This window comes from Pholcus phalangioides, unplaced genomic scaffold, assembly GCF_987345545.1.
Source record: "Pholcus phalangioides strain wild (caught in Gottingen) unplaced genomic scaffold, Ppha-v1.0 ptg000015l_1, whole genome shotgun sequence".
Lineage (NCBI taxonomy): Eukaryota > Metazoa > Arthropoda > Arachnida > Araneae > Pholcidae > Pholcus > Pholcus phalangioides.
In genome coordinates, this window is record NW_028301608.1 from 68077429 (window position 1) to 68093017 (window position 15589).

The 15589-nt window shown below is 39.0% G+C and overlaps 1 protein-coding gene across 5 annotated transcripts in view; it reads right to left on the bottom strand.

Moving 5' to 3' along the window:
- Nucleotides 1-15589, bottom strand: part of LOC149076593 (uncharacterized) — a 79607-nt gene that overhangs the window by 46454 nt on the left and 17564 nt on the right. The gene's annotated exons all lie outside the window — the stretch shown is intronic.

The following is a 15589-nucleotide window of genomic DNA, read 5'->3' on the forward strand; positions in this document are numbered from 1 at the left end:
TATTTCCCCGGTCGGCCAAAATCCTAGTTACAGCCCTGGCTATCAGCCATACCATAGCCTGTTCAATAATTATTTCAGTACCTGTCAAAATCCATTGAACCAGTCAATTTTCTTAAATTTTATGGCTTTTTCAGTAAAAAATATGCATGAGAAACTACAGTCGATCCCGCTTAGTTTTTCCGCTTATAATTAATTTATTAATTTATTTATAACGTTTTTTCATGATGTGTTTTTGAAAACCGGGAAACACTATATTTCAATGAAACGGTTTTACCAATTGAAAAATTATTTGATATTCGATTGATAGAAATGGTATTTTCCAAAGACTTGGGAGTTTGAATCGAAGTGAAAACGTTGATTAATTGAAGTGTATACAGGCAGGGCCCTGGGTAAATCAGGAATTAAGAGGCTCTTGCGGCAAGTGTCAAAGTTGTTAATTCGTCAGTGAATGTATGTTGTTTGAATTTTGGGGGTTCAAAGTTATAAAGGCTTCATTAGCCCTTGCAGGAATTAGGCCCTGTATACAGGGATAATGTATAGGAATATATAGCAACTGAAGTCAAACGTCGTGCAAATGAGTAAGGTCAGAAACGTAATAAGGAGACGTATAGAGGAAGGGTTCCATTATATTTTATATTTTCCTAAATGCAGTAAAATCTCCACAAATGATCACCTGTACTCAAACACAAATATGCATCAGTGGCCACCTCTATTTGGTGTAAAATTTCTATGGTGGAGCCCTGAAGGCTCCTCTTTTATACATTTATCAAATTTACTGATTTATTTTATTTTCTTAGAGTGGCGGCAGAGCCCCCGGGAAGTGCACACGGAGCAGGGGCGTAGCCAGAAATTTCATTCGGGGGAGGGGGGACCAAAGTGACAGAACAATGGATTTGGCTACCTTTTTCCCTTTTTTCAGTCATTTTCTCACATTTCATGGGGGGGGGGGACGGGGACCAGACCCCCAAGTTCCCCCCCCCTTCGCTACGCCCTTGACACGGAGCACCGGTTGAGAACCGCTGCTTCAATGAAAAGTTTCCCAAACTTTTTGTGTGTGTTCCATAGCTCTTCTTTTAAAAAAAATTTCTTTTTCATCTTTCCAACTCAAGCCCCACCCATAGGATTCTATACTAAACCCACAGCTCCTACCGACCCTTAGGACCCTCATCGCCCCCTTCTCCCAGGGGGGCGATATTTTACACTTTGGAAAACACTGCTTTAGTGACCATTCTTGGTTATTATAGAACTTGATTTAATGAAAGGTCACCCAGTGGGAGAAGGGAAATTTGAAAAAATGAAAAAAACCAGTGGAGAAGGGACCTTTTTCTTTTTGATTTCTTTTGCACATTTGTTGTGAATAGTGCTGTTTTTAGCATTTACATATTTTCAAGGGTGTAGCGAGGGGGGGGGGGGTACCAAAAAGAGGGAATAAGATGGCCAGATCTATTGTTCTATCACTGATCCCCGAATGAAATTTCTGGCTATGCCCTTGCAATTTTAACCTCTTTTTAGCATTAATGTGTGTGTGTAAATGTATGTAATTGAAAAATTTTCAGAATAAGTGCTATTTTCAAGTTGTGCGGAAGATTAATTAATTTTTTTATAATTTTTCAAATTAATATTGCTCATAATACAATAAAAGTTCGTTATAACGAACCCAGGATCCCCTGGTTTCCCCCCCCCCCCCTGATCTCATGAATCCCAAAATCCCCGGGCGGGGTTACGAAAACGAGTATATACAAAGAATGCAAGTAAATCTAAAAAATATATACAGTATATACATCTTTATTTATGCCTGGGGTGCCCAAATCCCAGGCACCAGGTCACCATGGCGACTGGAAAATCTGTATTGGTGCCTAAAATCTATATGTGATTGCTAAATCAGAATCTAGGGATGGCTAAAAACTTTCTGATTCCATAATTAACTGTCTTTCAATATGGAAAGGAGCAGAGCCGCAACTAGAGAGAGAGCAGGCGGGTCTGGTGCTCAAGACGCTGGACCAGAATGGGAGTCGAATTCACCCTTTAACTGTTTCTTCTACTAAGGGGAGCCAAAACTCTGGCTTGCCCCAGATAACAAAGTATCTTTTTTTTTTTTTTTTTTTTGAAGCCGAGCACAACTCAGGTCTATCGCCATGGGCAATTTACTATTTAGTGAGTTGTGCCAGAAGTGTAAGTATGTGTACCTAACAGTCTGAGTGTGTATTTAGTGTTGTGTATGATTTTTTAGTGCTACCATCTATATCTCAGAAGTGAAGTGAGTGTAGTGTAATGACTGAATATTTGTACTGTTTGTAGAACTGTTCCTCTCTGTGGCGAGACTTTTTAATGGGGAGATCGGCTCGCATTTGCGCCTTGAAGTTGGGAACCACAGAAAACCAACTTCAGCTGACCACCACTGTGGTGACGGTGGGACTCGAACCCGGGGCCCCGCGATGCGAGTCCGTCATTATGACCACTCGACCACCACAGCGGCAACAAAGTATCTAGTTGCGGCCCTGGGAAGAGGTCATTCCCAGAAAGGTCGAAAAAAGATTATTTAAGACACTTTTCTCATGAAAAAACCATGCTTGGCTCGTACGGAATTTGGCTGGCGATTAAATTTTTTTTCTGATTTGTCAAGCCCTGTATTTATTTATATTTTATGATACAGTGTATATATTTCCCTCACAATCAAATTACATTTCACTTATTTAAGATTTATTTTACTCATATATTGAGTTATAAATCAGGTTTTAAATTAGAAAAAAAAATTTATTTGCACAAATTTCTTAATAAAAACTCGATTTAAATATTGTTACTGTCCCAAGTACGCAAGCCAAATGGAGTTTAAGTTTTTCTTAAATAAATTTTAAATATGTTTGAAAAACATAAAACATGCGGTAAGTTTTATTAATTTATTGATATGTCTGACAGGAAACACAAAATTCTTTTACTACCTTTATTGATTATAAGTATTAGAGAGGGCTGAAAAATACTGTATCTAGATTGTTTTTGAAGATTCTGAATAAATTATCATGGAAGAAAATGCTTAAAATGCAAGAATTTATCAAAAATGTGTAGCTATATTTAATATTGCTTACTTTTTCTGTCAGGAAACTGTGCGGAATCACGAGGAACTTTTCCGTTTTCTTGTAATACAACATGTTCTACTAACAGAAGGTTATACTGTACATGCACAACCAAATGTGGTCCACACAAACCATAAAATACTGTGGAACTGCCTTTCTCAACATTTGTGGGGTTTTTTCAGGGAAAAACAAGGTGTTTACTTCAAGGGGGCTCCAAACAAAGCTATTCTTATTCTGCAGAACCACAAACCCGATAGTCGATTTTTTTTCACCACCGTCATTTCTTTATATTCCACTTAGGATCATCTATGGAACTGCTTCTGTCAGCGTCCCTGTTTCACTGATCGCCATCCATTAAGCGCAAATAAAAAAACAGAAGAGAAAAAAAAAAAAAAAAAAACCCGGACCGGCGCTGGCGATGTCAAAAAAGAATATAGTTTTCATTTTCGGAGAGGAGTCCGCATATGGACGGATGCCTCCAGGTAACACATTCCCCACGTAGGCGACACGCTATACACTCCCTGTCCTTCTAATTAGGAAATAGTGCTTGTATTCAGAAAACCTACATTGTAGCAGCCGAAACTGAACGCTATTGAAATGCTCTTTGTCAGCTGCAGAAGGTGCGGCCGCCTTTAACATGGAAAAAAAAACCCTCTCAAATACATGGAATAAAAACATTTTCAAATGTTTGGAAGAATTTCGGAAACTGATTTTTTTTCTTTTCTCTTCCCGTCGTCTCCCAAAAATTTAGGCCCTGGGGCCACGGTGCAGAGTTTTTCATGGGGGGGGGGTTCCCTCGAAAGGGTTATACTCAAAAAAGGAGGGGGGGGGGTTCGTCCCCCCTTCTCTTCTCATTTTGCAGAATAAGAAGCTGTCAAAGATTTCAAGAAATGTGCAAAATAAGTGTTTTGTTTTTTTTGGGGCCACCCATTTGGCTCAGGTTCCCGGAGCATTATCCCGATTGCCGTAGCCTAGTTACGAGCCTAAGACAATTACCATCATTTTTAGTTTTTCATGCTATGAATGCATTACCTGTGAAAAGTTTGGCTTCAGGGGCTCGCCAAAGATTCCAGGCTAGAATCCCTTCTCCAGTATGTGGGAGTCCATGGCCCTGCTTATAGCCCGCTGAGTGCTTTTCCCCCATCCGGTAAACACGCCACTAGATGTCACGGACGGGCTATAACTAGGAGTGAAGATAATTTTATTGTCGGGGGGGGGGGGAGAAACATCAAAATGACTCCTCAAGATCGACTGAGACGTCGCAAGATATTTAAAATTTCTAAGAGTGCTGTGAACGCAAACAGGGTATGTAAACCCCCCCCCCCTCTTTATGGTCATCGGCGGGACAAAAATAAATTCGTCCGTAAAAAAGAAGCGACCGTGAGAGGAGGAACCCTATTAAAACCTTGAGAATAATTCTTCATTTTGAAATAAACGCAATTTTGAATAACATAAGTAAGAAATACTACATACTTTTTAGAAATTCCCCGATTTAATTTACAATGGAACATAGAAAAAATTACAGTAATTTCTGATAAATAAGTCGCATCCTGAAAAATGGCCGGGAAAAAAAGTTTTTGCGGAAAAATCACCACTCTCTTTTTTTTACGTCACAGCTTCGTATAAAGGCTGAAACTCACTGTACTGACGTGACGTGATTATTCCGCGTCTAAGTGTGAAAAACGTATTCGTGCGATTTTTTTGTGGAGGGGGGGGGGGGTTGAGCCAGCTCTTCAAAATTAATAGGGGGACCCTCGATCCCATTGGCCCAATACAAATTTATGCCTATGACAGGTTTCAAGCACTTCCCTGTGAAAAATCGGGATCCTCACGAAAGATCTGTCCAAAAGCTCAGTTCAATAGAGACAGGATCATTTCTGTCGTGGAGGGAAGAATATGTATGATCGAAACGGTATTTTTCGTCCCCCCCCCTCCCCAGAATTAGCAGCCCTTCAAGATTTCCCCCTGTGAAAACTGCCTTCTTCCCTAGTTCCGGCCCTGGCTATCTCAGTGTTGGGGTACTGGAAACAGGGCTGCAACTGGGAGGGGGGGGGGCGGTCAAATGTCCAGGGTGCCAGGCCGGGGGGGGGGGGGGTTAAAATTTCATCCTTTAACCTCCTTGCACTTTTACTTGAAATATTTAAAATTTACATATATATATTATATATATAAGAGCAATGCTAACGTAAATAGTTTGGGGATCCCTGATTTTCAAGTAGGAAATTTTATATTCCTAGTATTAGAATGCAATGGTACCCGGATCAGGGGGTTTGAAATTTTCCATTCATTTCTTTTCTTTTTTTTATGTTAATTTTATTTTACTATTATTCATTTGATTCCTCATCAAAGGCACCAGAATCTAGGAGAGGAGGTTATTTGAGCCACCCTCCTCAACCCAAATAAATTTTGTGAGGGGGCTGAGCCAACACGTACTGGAGAATTTTCAGTGGGTGTTGGCTGAGCCTCTCCCCAATAATTAAAAAAAAAACAATGCATGCAGTGCGTCCTCTGTTTCCTGCGTACGCAATTCAGCCCTGTATATACAGCACGGCCAGCCAGGGCAGTCTTAAGAATATCATATGCCCCAGGGCCAATTGATTTTTCTGAGGCCCTACGAAACAAATTCTCGAAAATTTCAACCAGATCTCATTTTTGTGAGGCCCCTCTTTGCTTGAGGTCCCTGGGTGCCCAGGTGGGCCTATGCCTTAAGACGGCCCTGCGGCCAGCAACTTTTAGCGCTCTCTCCCCAACCATTGTTAATTTCTTCATGTTGGCGCCTCTGTTGTGAAGGCTGGAAAAATGTTTCAGGCCTTCGATCTTGGGGTCTAGGTCAATTCGTCGCGCTCAACTTGTCGCGCGACAATTCGTCGCAATCAATTTGTCGCAGCGTCAATTCGTCGTGCTACAAACTCGTCGCGGTACAAATTTGTCGCAGAGTCAGTTCGTCGCGGTGCAAATTTGTCGCAGAGTCAGTTCGTCGCGGTGCAAATTTGTCGCAGAGTCAGTTCGTCGCGGTACAAATTTGTCGCAGACTCATTTCGTCGCGGTACAAATTTGTCGCAGAGTCAGTTCGTCGCGGTACGAATTTGTCGCAGAATCAGTTCGTCGCGGTACAAATTTGTCGCAAAGTCAGTACGTCGATCAAATAAATTTTTAAAATTCAGTTTTCATGGTATTCATACCACACTTCCCGCTTTCTGGCGGGATCTTCATTTCTCGCTGCGAGGGGCGTTGGGGAACACACCAAGATGATAAATTGCGATAAAATAAATTTTCAAAATTCAACTTTCACGGTATAAGCCATACTCCCGCTTTCTGGCGGGATCTCCGTTTCTCGCAGCGAGGGGTGTTGCGGGAACACACCAAGATGATAAATTAGGATCAATGCCCATCCCAAAGAGCAATTTGCCTAAGGGGTCATTCAAGTATTACGTCAGGATCGGGGAGGGACTTTCGGATTTGTTGACTTTTGATGACGGGGGGGGTGGCGGTTTGAAGGTCGCTTACGTCATCAACCACCCCTTTTTGAAGATATGAAATGTTCTAAACTGCTGGTGAAATTTTGCTGACAGGGGAGGGGATAGGGGTCAGTGTTTTGCTGATTTTTGCTGACAAGGGGGGGGGGGGGGGGGAGTCAAAAATGGCTGAAAATCTGCTTACGTAATACTTGAATGGCCCTAATTCACTATTGAATATATATCTGCCATGTAGAGAATACATCTTTCTTTGAGGAATTTTTTACCGACAATATTTCTAAGCCCAGCATTACACTATGAAAGTGTTCTAAAAGTCCTTTTATAAAACTTGAAAAATTCAACCAATAAGATTATCGGTTGCATTTGCTCGATTTTTTGAGTTTTATACAAGGGATTTTATCAAACTTTTATAGTGTAATACTGGCATTAGGCTGATATTACACTATAAAAGTTTGATAAAATCCCTTTTATAAAACTCAAAAAATTCAACCAATAAAGTTCATATGTTACATTCGAGCAAATGCAACCGATAATCTTATTGGTTGAATTTTTCAAGTTTTATAAAAGGACTTTTAGGAAACTTTTATAGTGTAATACCGGCCTAAGTTTCTATACCTAACAGCTGTAAAAGTCTTATTTTTAAATTATTTTTTCGCAACGTCGTGTACATTTCAAATCATCTTGCATTATTATGATAATATTCAGACACTCCGGTCATAAGCAAGGGAACCTTGTGGCTGAGGCCATTTCACCCCCCCCCAATAAATTTTTTGAGGGGCGGAGATCCCCCTCCAAATAATTCATGAGTATACAATGAACTTTTCCGCCTCCTGCGTACGGGAATACTTTCTAACTACTACGAAAAATTTTCGGTAGTTTCTACGGATTTCTACCTTAAAATACGGAACTTCGGCAAAATCGTAAAAAGTACGGAAATCTGTTTTTTTTTAGAAATTACTTTTGTTCAAGGATTTCTTTGAATTCAATTATCCTATCGAGAGTACAAAATGAAGTCACGCAAAGACAGAATCTCCAAAGAATAAATAGCAAGCCAAGAATAATTATCAAATTAATTACAAATCAACCAATTGGCGGAAAAAGTTGCGGTTTACACTAAGAGAACTTATCATCGCCTAAAGTTATTTTTGATAAATAAAAGACAGTTCAACTTTCATTCGCAGATTGGGACAAATAACTCGAAACCTATGTATATAAAATTGATTTCCTGTGTGTACTCTATACAAATCTACAATTCCATACCGATCTTTGCAAAATTTTGTATATGTACCAAACAGGTCCCAACTTATAGCAAATGCATGAAAGGGTAAAAAAACTGTCCAGCAACAATGATTTTTGGAATGCCTACTTTTGTTTCCTTGGTTCCCAAGCAATGGTTTGTCACTGTTTTAATGCTCCCAGTGTATGGAGAAAACCCGGGTAGAGCCAGGTATTACTGCTAGTTCACAACTTTCTTTCAAAAGTTGAAGGAAATTGATTTGAGTTGGAAAAACAAAACGAGAAAAAGATTTGCAATGGGGATTGCCCCTCCCCCCAAAAAAATTTGTTTCGATTTTTTTTCTTCGAGATTTTTTTTTGAGAAAAAAAAGTTTTGTCCCCCCCCCCCCAACTTTCCCGATGATGAACATTGTCACTACGGAAAGGCTTGGTTCCAAGGCTGGCATGTAGGTTTGAGTGCCGTATATACGGAACGAATGACAATTTTCAGCCCCCTCAATGGCTTCTTCATGTTCGCAGTTCTGACTCCGGCCAAGGACGCCGGAAGTGTTTGGAACTTGTGGGTTCTTGTCTGAATCTTAACATAGGAAATTTTGATTTCTGAATCAAATCTCTGGGTGCGTAAACCCATTCCATAAAGTACCGTGGGCACCCACAGCATCGCTGTCTCCGACGCCACTGCAAATGTCAATCAATTTTTGATTAATTTATTTTTTCAACTTTAAAATTACAACTCTCAAATAGAAAAAATTAAATCAGGTTTTTAATTAGCCCGTTATATGTAACTTTTTGTACATGACACTCATACGGCTCCAGTCGACGATTATTAAAAATTTCTTCTTGCAACTCGAGTGAATTAACATTAGAAAAGAATATAGGATTATATTCAGAGGCGTATTTTCTGGGTGGGGAGAGAATGACAAGTTCAAGGGGGTGGCGCAACAAATTTGAGTAATTGGTGATCAAGAACATAAATTAGAAAGGGAAAAGGGAGGCAAGGTTTGAATAGTTCACAGGTGGTAAAGCCATAAATCCGCCTCTGATTATAGCCTACATTTATCAGGATAATTATTTTAAAAGAATTCATATCGTACATAACACCCCACAATATCTAAACTTTTACTTACTTTCAGTACCTTTTAGTAAATACCATTTTATATAAACACTTATATAACCTGAATATCGTAATAAAAAGCCTGATGATGATTAATGGAATAATAAGTGATGCTATTTTAAACTACTATAATTTTTTTTCTTTTCTTTTTTTAACGAAACGTAAGAAAAGTTTTCAATTTATTTGAATTTAAATTGAATTCAAACAATTTAATTTAAAAAGTAACACATTACTTTGTAATCCGTTTAATATCTATATTTTATGATACAACAAAAATTCAAATAAAGAAAAGTAATAATTATTCATTCGCGATTGCATTAAATTTTTTTTGTAATTTCGGAACATGAAATGTGTAGAGAAACAACTTTTAAATATAACTATAAGGTCAACTACGCTACATACAGATAGCAAGCTTGAAAAGTATTTGAAAGTAATTACGTTTTCCAACGTCCTTAGAGAGACAACGTCCATTTAGACTTGAAGCTGAAAGTTTCTAGCTAGAGCTCTCAAATAATTAAGAGCATTTCCATCATCGAAACTGCTTACAATTTTTTGGATTCGCTCTGCAGAGTCTCGATAAACTTTTTTTTGCTGGTGCTCTCTTCTACCGCACTCCAACTCCTGAAATTTTCGTCTGGTCAAAATGTAGTCTTTCTTCAGGAGTTCAATAAATTTGAATATTGAGAGGTGATGCCCTGAAGCCAAAGAAGCGAGTCCCCTATGCCATCCTTCTACGGCGTTATTCGTTTTCGGCATACTTGCTTTCGCTGCCTCATGCAAGTTCCATATATCATGAGGAAACATAGGTCTTTGTCGAACACCCCGTGAATTGCATTTTCCGATCCAAGTTTCTTCAAAATAATTCACGATTTGAAGTAGTTCTTCCTCATTTTGAGCATAATAGTCTGAACTGACAAGTTCTTCGAAAATCGGCACCACTTTGTTTTCAGGAACGAAAGCCAGTGCATTCAGCATCCGTAACTGAACCGAAAACTCGACGTCTTCAGAATACTTCCTTTGTAAACCAAACTCTTGAACTTTTCTCCATAAACATTGCGTAAAATGAAAAAAACACCCGTTGGATTTGACGTTCGGAAACTCTTTTTGGAAAGCAGAAATTGCTGCGCGTTCAAAGTCTGACATAACTGTTGCAGGATTCAAGTCTGATCTCAGATGTTTTAACGCTCTCAGAACATTGCGATAATTTTCTTCCCTCCTGTTTTCCATCGAAACGTACAGTGTGGGAAAAACTTCTGAATGTGATAACACATGTATACAATACAATTGATTGAAGAGCAGAGGAACCGTCTTAAATGTTCCATCACAGAACCAATTAACTTCTCGAGACAGAAGATGAAGATTTTCATCGGTCCCGAAAATCAAAATTCGGGAATGTGATGAAACTCCATTATCAAAGAGAAGGAATCGTTTACCATCAGAGGTTAAAGTGTGAGGTTCATCAAGTACAAGTTCACATAAATTCCGAGGATTCACCGGATATTTATTCAACTCACCCCGATATCTCCGCACAGTCCTTCTCAGATTACTTACAGACGGAGTTTCGTTGACAGCTGCTTCTGGAATATCTTTAATAAAATCAGCTACCAACTCACTCGTAGAACACCGCGAAGTTGAGGCCTGAACCCTCCAGTTTTTATTTGCTTTTGCAACAGCAACTTTTCCGGCATCGGGCACATGATTATGACAAATGCATTTCACAACATTATCTTGTTTAACATGAAGACGACCTTTACATTTGTTTTTATGCCACTCTCTGCATTTCCATATCGTTTTATCTTGATATTTCCTCTCCTGGATATACAAGTAACCCTCATAAACCAACATATCATTTCCACGTTCGGTTTTGCAAAACTCCATGTTTTTACCAACAGAAATGTATAGACAGAGCACACAAACCTTCGCTACCGAAAACTTAGACGCTAATGAAAACTATCTGAAAATATTCAAATAAGCCAGCCAAATATATGCGACTGACCTATAGTCGTCTTTCTTAATGGCGATTATATGGCCTTTGCGGGTGCTCATCCTGAAAGCATTATCGAACTTCACTCGTAAACGCTGTACCTTTCCGCCCTTTTAAGCAGGTGGACCTGCTTAGGTATAGCCCAAGGGCTTCAGGTGCATAGAAGTCTCGAAATAGTTATATGTACAGTACCCCAATGTAAAAAAATTGTATATGACATATCATGATAAGTGGCTATAGAAGGAGAAGATTTGCGCGAGTACGTGTGAAATCACCCCGTTTATACGTCTCTCACTTAAGGAGAATTATTTGAATTCTTTTTTTTTAGTATTCACACACTTTTATATTCTTCTAGAAAAATTTTAAAGAACCGGAGAAAATGAACTATATTTTTTGCGTATAAAAACAAATCAGCGAAACAAGCAACGATAAGACCTTTTCAAAGAATATATGTATCCTTTTCTAAAACCTTGAAGTAAATAGCATGTAAGCAAGTGTAATGTTATGTCAATTATGGTTTCTTAAGCCATTTACATGATTTAATAAAAATTAACTTTTGTGGGTTTTTTTCTTCAAGTATGAGGTTTTATGTCAACAAAATTTGAATTGCAATTAAAACAACTGAATTACAGAATTTGTTTGCGGTCTATAGGAGAGGTCTTTTTCACAGAAGTTTCAACGGGTTCATTTATATGGATGTACCGTATTAACAGCCTCTTGAACGTCGTATAAACGAGGTTCCACTGCGTAGCATATTGTGTTCATGGAAATACCAGCCGAGACGGGAACCCCCTGCGTCTCAAGGGAATCCACGTACAAATAGCAAAGACCAAAGGCACCGACTGAATGAACCGGCTCATAACTAGGTGCTGCCTCTAGGCCCAGATCCCACTGAACAGACATGCATATATGTTTTAGAAAAAAATTTCTTCCCCCTTTTTATTATTACTTTTCTTTTCTTCCCATAATTTAACGATTTATGAATATAAACGACTCTCGCTCTCTCTCTTTGAAATAAATTCCATCATAAACTTCGCATCGTAATACTAGTTCTTCATAATATTGTACAATGGTCCCTAAGGGTGGGGATGACGGGGGCTCTAGCCTGAGAGCTCGGAACAGTTCTTGTAATTTTCTTGTTTTTCACACTATGATTTCACTATTGCGGTTCATCTGCTGAAGATGTGGGGACCATGAGTGTACAAGCAATAACGGCTCCTCAACTCCTCAATAAGAGCTATACTGTAAATAAACTTATCTGGCAATCAAATACAATTTTCTGAAAAAAAGCAAAGTCGAGACCTAAAACAAGACGTTCCCAAACTCTAAACTAACCCCCCCCCCCCAAAGCAAGACGTATGGCCCCGCGTTAAATTACGGCTGGGCACATCGAGTAACACCAATCAATTTTGACTTCTGATAGCCCCGTTAAGGCCCCTACTCAGCTCAGTTATACCTGTGCAGGCGAAGTCTCTGGAACCGCTTCTAGGTGATCTGTGGGGATATTTTCATTCTCCGATCTCTTTCTTCACGACTATCAATCAGTTCGAATTTTTTTAGCGAGTGCTCTAAAGTTCAAAATTTTCTAACATGATCCAAAAATGATACTTTGGATGTATTTCAGAGTTGTAACTAGTCTGAGGCAACTGGGGCCTCTAAGCAAATGGGCTACTCACAAAAAATAAACACTTATTTTGTATAATTTTTTTCCTTTTTAAGGGGGGGGAGGGGGAGGCAAGAAAATATCTGTCCCAGGACCCCGAAAAAGGACCCCCGGTGTTGGATTAGTTACGGCCATTGGCGTACGCAAAGGAGAAATGGAAATCCCGCCAGATAGCAGCAAGTGAAACTTATCCGGTTCAAATTAAATTTTTTAAATGTATGTGATCGCAATTTATCATCTCGGTGTGCGCCCCAACTCCCCTCGCAACGAGTAATGGAAATCTCCAGAGAAAGCGACAAGTGTGGCTTATCCGGTGAAAATGAAATATTAATTAAATTAAATTATTAATTATTTCAGGTTCTTGTGGAGATACTGTAGTGGTTAATGTTGGTGGGAGTCTCGATTCCACATGGGACAGATACAAGTTTACACTTAAAGAGAGCCTCCGCTGTAATTTGGGGAATATCATAAATACCGACATTTATTTACAGAATTTTAAAATTTTATCGTAGCAAAAATTATTTTTTTAACATTTACAGCAATTGAATAATAAAACATTAATATCAATTGCAATTTTAATTTCGATGATTTTTTTCGAAATGACAAAAAAAAAAAATTTAGTAAACTGTGTGCATTTCTTGATGGGGAAAAAAACTTTTCTTCATGTTTATTTTTTCACGTATGAGACAAAAAACCTACATACAGATCGCGTGACGAGTTGACTCTGCGATAAATTGACGTCCCGACGAATTGGTTACACGACAAATTGGCACTGCGACGAATTTGTACCGCGACGAATTGGCTCTGCGACGAATTTGTACCGCGACGAATTGACTCTGCGACGAATTTGTACCGCGACGAATTGGCTCTGCGACGAATTTGTACCGCGACGAATTGGCTCTGCGACGAATTTGTACCGCAACGAATTGGCTCTGCGACGAATTTGTACCGCGACGAATTGGCTCTGCGACGAATTTGTACCGCGACGAATTGGCACTGCGACGAATTTGTACCGCGACGAATTTGTACCGCGACGAATTGGCACTGCGACAAATTGATGTGCGACGAGTTGAGCGCGACAAGTTGAGTGCGACAAATTGACCGGCTACGCGATCTTGTTAATAAGCTTAATAGTTAAGCTTACTTAATAGTTAAGTTAATAGTTGTTCACTTTACCACCTCCCACTTTTTTTCTGTTGTCTCATGTCCCCATCTCCAAGGTCACACTCAACAAAAGAAGAGATGCTGTTGAGCTTTTACCGACAGTACAAGCAAGAGAAAGGATTCCCCCTCAGTTATCTCCAGGATAGATGCAATTTAGGATGAATGGATGCCGGGGTGATTGCGAGATAAGACTACTATTGTCACAAAACAAGTGCATTGAGATTCTAAAGAAAAATTAAAAAAATAAAATTTCGAGCAGATGATTTCTACAGTACTATTTAGAGAAATTTTTTGTCAAAAAGTTTTTTCTGAGCCAAGTGTGCGAAACATATGCACTCGAATTTTTGGGGGGGGGGCCGAGCCGGCTCTTCAAAAATGTTGGGGGGGGGGGGCTCGGGCCCATGGGCCGGATACAAGTTTACGCCTATGCAACCAACTGCCATGAGAGACCATCAATAGAGGGTTCATGCTCTTCCCCAACAAAATGGACAGCTTCAGACCAATGGCTTATGCATAATGGTGGTGCACTCTTAGGTAGAGAGAAAAATTTGATTACAGAAGAGGAAAGAAATACTTTTGAATAAATTTGTTTTCATTGCTTTTGTTACACACAGTGTGAAAATGGATGTTGAGTTGCTCATAGGTAGCATTTTTGCTATATAAACCACAGAGAAATCAAAAATATTTCCAAAAAAGCTACCATTTGATGTTTGACAGTTTTCACAATGCTGCGCCCGAGTGGTGTGGTGGTAAGATGCTCATCAACCACAGTGAAGGTTGCTGTCACGGCCATGGGTTCGAACCCGAGGGAGGATATAGATACGATATTTTCCCTAACGAACTTGAGGTGACCAGCAATAGACAGCGCCTTCATTTCCAACCCCTTTCATTAATGACAGTAAATTGCAATATAGCGATATGGCCAGAGTTGGTGTTTGGTAGAGTAGTAGCTTTCACAATGCTGTGGACAATGAAGTTCCAGACTCTGCCACGAAGCTGGGCTGGAAGAGATCTCGGCAACGGGATAAGTCCAGTGGCAAAGTTCTGGCGTTCATTCATTCATTGTGGACAATGAAATGTGATATACTGTGGAATGGAATAAATACTGTAATCTGTGTATTAGCTCTTCAAAACATTATTGTGAACAGTGGAGGATTATTTTAACCTTACCACAAAGTTTTGTTCTGTTCAAATCATTTTTCTGTTTCAAATATTTAAAATGTATATGAAATGATTTAAATTTTATTAAATTGTGCTCAATAATTTTATTTTAAAATGTAATTTATAAAAAGTAAAAATATAGTTTTATTGAAAAGTAGTATGATAAACATAGTGGGACAAATCCAGATATACTTAAGATAAGACAACCATAAACTTTTTTATGGGCAGTATATTACATAGTCTTAATCATTAGTTTTTGCTTTTGTGATATGTATATGCTTTGATACTGGGTTGTTGTATTTTGGTTATATTTGACATCCATATTTAAGGGCATCTTTTTTTCAACCACTTTGTTGGGCATTTTGCCTGTTGTGGCCTTTGTGTTTGCATTTGTATATCAATATATACAAAAACAAGCATGTCTTCCAACAAGGTTTGCTTCGCTTTCTTTTTTTTTAAACAGAAAACAAGTCTATTGTAATTTTCTATTTTGATAATCCTTTGCTCTATCAAACTTCCCATTGTGTATAAATCATTCTCTTGTCAATGCTATATTCTTCCTTCATTTGCCTTTCTGATCCTCTTGCAGCTATTCTCTCCACCACACTATATTTTCAGCCTCAGACTAACCTTCATTGGATTACCAATGTTGAACAAAAGCAAGAAGTTAAATAGTTTTTCAAAAAGATCCATGCCATACTTTTGAAAGGTAGGTGAGGA